Source organism: Malania oleifera, chromosome 8 (genome assembly GCF_029873635.1).
Source record: "Malania oleifera isolate guangnan ecotype guangnan chromosome 8, ASM2987363v1, whole genome shotgun sequence".
Lineage (NCBI taxonomy): Eukaryota > Viridiplantae > Streptophyta > Magnoliopsida > Santalales > Ximeniaceae > Malania > Malania oleifera.
The window spans coordinates 87,644,430-87,650,739 of NC_080424.1; positions in this window are offsets into that span (position 1 = coordinate 87,644,430).

Sequence of the window (6,310 nt, forward strand, 5' to 3'; positions counted from 1 at the left end):
AAAGGGTAAATTTATCACTCAATACTCCAAAAATAAATGTGGGAGTGCCCACTTCTTTAATTGTTGTTGTTGCTTTTCTTAAAAAAAAAATTAGTAAAAAGATACTAATTTATCTTGAAAAATTTTAAAAATATTATAAATTTATTCTAACATTTAATTTTTAAAAAATATTTGCTCTTGATCAATTTAAGGTCAAGTTTGATAATGAAATTTTAATAAGATGACCTTTTTTCTTTTTTAATTTTGATACGTACGAACTTGATACAAGAATGATCGGAACTTCATTCCGATGAAGTTTGCACTTCTTAAGGAAAATTATAAAGTTTTCCTTTAGATATTTTACAAAAAAAAATCTTCATCAATGATCAAGTTTGCACTAGTTTTTTTTTTTTTTTTTTTTAAGAGGGGAGAAAAGACACAAAATTTGAATAACTTTCGCATCATTTTGTGTGTGCGAAGGAAAGATAAAATAGTTAATTTATGAAATTTTATTTAGTTAATTGATGGTAAGTTGAAATTTAATTATACACATTAGTGACAATTTACATTTCTTATTTTTTTTATTATGTTGGAAAAAAGTTATTTTAAATTTTATTTTATATAGAAGGCAAGTGCAATGATATATAAATTTCTCCTACTTTTTTATTTTTTAAAAGAAAATTTTTATCCTAATGGATTCAAGATAGTGTTTGGATTACGGATTTTGAAGTTTGAATTTGGATTTAGGCGAATTTTCAAGAAATATAATGTAATTTTGCACTACACTATAACCAAATTTACGCAAATCTAAATTTTAGGATCAAAATTCATTTCTCTCAATGTAAGGTAATTAAGTTGAACATCTACAGTGTTTTATGAAAACATTTACTATGGTCTTCGCTCCTTATAATAATTATACTTTCTAAGAGTCCATTTAATTTTAGAAAATAATTTTTATTTTTATTTTTTATTTTTAATAAATTATAAAAAAATAATAATTTTGAATTTTTATAAAAATTGTTTGAAATAAATTAATAATAATAAATAGCTTCATCTTAATTTATGTGAGTTATATATAAAAATATTTTAAACCCACACAAATCCTTCAAGCCCAAAAATCAATGATTCCAAACATAACCTTATATGAAATTTGAAAAAATTGAAAAATTGGTTATCCTTTTTGCTATTATTTTAAAATCCAGAAATAAAAATAAAAAAATTATTTTTTACATTTGAACAAACCCTTTATTTTTTTCTACCTTTTAATATGAAAATTTAAAATTTTAAAAATAAGTTAAATTTTTATAATTTTTTTGAACTAATAATTAGAAAATAAAAATACTTTTCCAAAACTAAACAAGCCCCCAATGTTTTTATAAAAGGACTTTAGAATTTATAATTATTATATGTGATTACTGCATATTTTAGATCTATTTCTAAGAAAACACTTGAGACAAGTCCACTTAAATGCTCACGTAATGTCCACATAGGTATTCATATGGCGTCATGTTGGGGTGTGCAATCGGTCAATTCGGCCAATTAATTGAATTAACTAATTTTTTTTTTTATTAACTCTCCAATATAACCGAACCAACCAAATTACACTCATTAACCGAACCGTACCTGACTGAATCGAATTTTTGATTAATTCGGTTAACTGAATTTAACCGAATCAAATTATAATTAATTATGGAAAAATATGGTTGTATAATTTTTATGCTTTCAAAATTCAACTTAATAATTTATATTTAATTATTAATTAATTACATAATATGGAAATTTTATGGATTTAGGGAATTGTGGGAATTCTAAATTATATAATTTATATTTAATTATTAATTAATTACATAATTTAGTTAAATTGGTTAATTGAAATTCACTTTCTCCATAATCGAATCGAAAATCGAATAATCGAATTTACCAAATTATAAAATCAAACCGAACCAAACTGAATTTAAAATTAACTGAACTAGTCCAAAGAGCTCGTTGGTGGCTGAGTTCCAATATAATAACAAAAAAAAAAAAAGTGAGCCAAGATTTAAAGCAAAGAGTTATGGTGTCAAAACAATGGAATTGACCGAGGGCAAATTAAACAAATAATTATAATAAACTTTAATCACAATTTTACCACAAAATACGTATTAAGTAACACAACTATTTTGACTAAGACCATTACTCATTACATGATAAAAATTTAATTGGAAGCACAAGTGATTTGCATAATCTATAATGCAAATGTTTCCATTTAATTCTGAAAAAGTATTATCCGCTTTGTGCTTCATGTCACGATCTCACAACAGACATTTACTATCGAGATCTTGACCAAATAACTATTGGCTCTCTCATGAAAGACATGTCATAATTCATATGGTTAAAGTCTAAATTATCCTTATATAGAAAAACTCAATGTATGATCATAATATATGAAGCAGAATACGATTTTTCAACTAGTTATTTTTGTTCTGATTTCCTAAAATACCCTTCTTCTATAAATTTAAGAATTAAATTGAGATTATCCCCATTATCATTGCTTTCAATATTTCTTAAAATCTGCCTACAACTTTTAATTATTAGAAACTAATCGTTTTGATAGAACAAATTTTGAAAATGTAACCAAGACCCGCAGGGGTTGGGGAATTAGGGATCCGGATCCGACCCGTAAGGGCCATACCCACGGGTTACCCAAGAGAACACGTCCCTATTTTTATGGGGGGAATGGCGTTGACTGTTGACTAGAAGAGGGCAGCAAGGCGGGAGCATGTCGCATTTCTTCGTTGTGGCTTTAGCAAGCTGGCCTAGGTGGGCCCCAGACCGTCACAGCTCATCACATGGATGTTCCATTCGATACGACACAATATATGGTACAACTTTTATTTATATTTTTTCAAGGCTGTTGACGGCATGGCCATGACTTTATTTTTATTATTATTATTATTATTACTATATTTTTTTATGACGTAAAACTTGACAAACCTAACACTAAATTTAAAGATGAAAATATTATCTCGGGTGATTTGTTTAATTTTATATTAAAAAATTATTAACTAAAGAAATGTATTATTTTTTATATTTTATATTTTTTTTGTTAAGATATTAATAAATAAAATAAAAGTGTTATTTTTTATTAAAAGATTATGTTATTTTATATTAAATATTTTTAAAAAAAATTAAAATTATATATTTAAACAGGTTCTTAATGAGTGCCCATTTGTGACCTATTTATTAAACGAAAGGGTTTAAATTTATATGTTAATCACCCATTAATAAACAGGTCAATTCGAACACAAACTTATTTAACCTCTACCCGTTTATGATCTGCCCAAATTCAGCCCCGTTAATCTATTTTACCATCCCTAATTTAATTGATTATTATTATTATTATTTAAGAAAAACTTGGGAAGTGGTGGGTAACATGGTCCTCGAGGAGAAATGAAACAAAATTTTAGTATAATCATGTATTTTGAACAATGATTGCTTAAAATTATTAAATTTTTTGCCACGCAGTTCAAGTTTTGCATGTCCTTTGTAAAATAGAAAAAAAAAAAAAAAAGGACTTGAACTAAAATTATACATAAAACAACCATTTTCTTCATATTCCTTTTTTTTTTTCGTCGTGTAAGTTTAAAATTCAGCTAAAAAATAGAAATTTTTTTATCATGCAGTTCAAGCTTCGACAACCACTAATGAAAAAGAAAAAAATTGAGATAATTAAATTTACACATGAATAATCATTTATTTATATTCATTTTTTTACCTACAATGAAAAAAATGGAGGGGGAGAGATAATGAGAGTAATGATTGCACAACTTCGAAAGGGAAAGTTTCCTTATTTCTCTCTAAAAAAGCTTCAATAAAAAAAAAATTAATAGAAGAAATGAATAAGAATAGAGATATTTTGGAAAGATTTACAATGACATTTGGTGAGTTTGCATTTGAAAATTGAAATGCAACAAATATGAAAAGCCCATGAAATAATATTGCAATGATTTGAGAAGCTAAGTCGGCAAATTCTAATTGATTCAAATAAGCTCCGAATTGATCCCTTGAGATCCAAATATCTCCATATAGTAATCTCGTCAATCATGATGTGACTGATTATGCTTCAATCATTTGGAAAGGAATTTGTAACCCTCTCAATCATGTCAAGAATGGTTTTAGATGAACTATAGGCAATAATAGCCAACTCTTTGGTTGGACAAACATATGACTTGAGGAGGGTAGGCTTAATGATATTATTTTCTATATTCATCATTCGAATATGAACCTTAAAAGCTTGGATGTTCTTGAGGGGAATGGTTCTTGTTATTTTAAGCTAATTATATTAGAAATATTATTAGAGCTACTCCTATTCCTTACTTTTATCAGCTGATGATGGTATCAATTGCACTACATCGTCTTTCGAGTGTATTCTACTCAGGGATAGTTGTGATTTTTTTTCACAAAAAAATCTATTATGGAAAATCAAGCTCTCTCTTGAACCTGGATATGAAATCAAAATCTTCCATAAATTAAAATTCTTTATTTGGACAGTGCTTAAACAAAGACTCCTTAGAAATGAGGCTACAGTTAATTGTAATCTTACGCCTTCGAGGATATGTGTTTGTTGTGGTCTTGATGTGGAAATTATTAGTCATGCTATTCGAGATTGTCCAAAGGCTAAATTACTATAGAGTAATGTTTTAGAGATTAACATATTCAACAATGAACTTCTTTGATCAAGAGTTTGTTGAGTGGGTCTATGGCAATCTCAAGAGCATTAAGAAATTCAAATTGGCATAAAAGTTTCATGTTCACATGTTGGACTACTTGGATTTCTTGTAATATGGAATCCATTGAAGGGATTCACTTTACCTCCGATTGGCAACTTCAAAATATTTCTCAACTTCATAAAGACTGGTGATAAGGCACAAAATGTTGGTCTAATAATAAAGTCGTTACCCAATGTCATTGATCATTAATAGTAGGAATAAAAACCTATAGCTCCCTTATAACTCCTTCTTAGTGGATAATTAATGGGAGAAAGACCAAATAACTATTAAAAGGGCACTTGTGGAACGGTAAGGCATCTAAAAAAAAAAAAACCAAACTGTCATTCCTTACTTGCCCTTCCATTTTTCTAATTTAGGCATCAAAGTGATCCTTCTTCGTTTCCTCCAAATCTTTCTTCTTGTCATTTTAGGTGATCAAAATTGTGATCAATACAGCAAATCTCAATCCATATTTAGCAAAAACAACTAGTAAGAGACTTCAAATCTAGAAATAGAAGATTGGGGGAGGGCAACACCTTTATTAGTCAATTGGGTTTGCTCAATGAAAAACTTTGTTGAAGTGAATATTGATGAAGCTACTTTGGAAATCTAGGGGTTGTCGGGGCAAGTGGTCTTATTCAAAACAATATGGGAGGCTGGATTGATAGATTCTTTATCAAACATGGTAGAGCAATGAACATGTAAGCTGAATTATGGGGCATTCACATTGGACTCGAGCTTGCTTGGAGCAAAGGATTTTCACAAAATCATAATAAAATTTGATCTTTAAGAAGCTCTTTGGTTGGTTCAAGGGGCGAATACCATTCACCATCCTTGCTCAACCTTAATATTGGATATTTAATCACTTATTTAATGGAATTGGATTTGTCATATTTGCCATAGTTACCATGAGGGAACAAGTGAACTAATTTTCTAGCAAGAGGCATCCTCAATCATGTAGAATTCTCCACCTCAAGGACTATAATTTTCTTTAGGCTAATAAATAGTCAATTAGGATGGGTTCTTGCAGCTTCTCACATTCATCCTCATAAAAGTTTCTTTTATATTAGTACATTTTAAACAATGTTCACTAATATTACACTACTTTTCCTATTTTTGATTTTTGATTTTAAATAAACATTTATTGAGAATGGGCAATACGATGGGAGAGAGTATTAGTATTATAATTTATGTTCATTCCTTTACTTGGTACTGTTGTGTTACAATAGAATGAGACCAGAATAGAACAAAATGAAAAATTTATGAAAAATATATAAAATTATTAAACTAATTTTTTTTTCCACTTCATTTTATTCTTATGCACTAAAAAAATCACTAGGCTTGTAACTCGGGTCCAACAAGGTTCTAAATTGACAAAAAAAGAAAAAAAAAAAAAAAAAAGTTCCCATTCTCTACAATAAAGAAGGTATGTACAATTTTTAAACCCTTTTGTCTTTTTATATTTTTCCAAAAAGATTACATTTTGAAAATTCACTCTACTTCAAAATTCCCTTCACATACTGCATTTGTATTTTTATCCTTTAGTGTATTTTTTTAATTGAAGGAGAGCTAAGGCACATCGG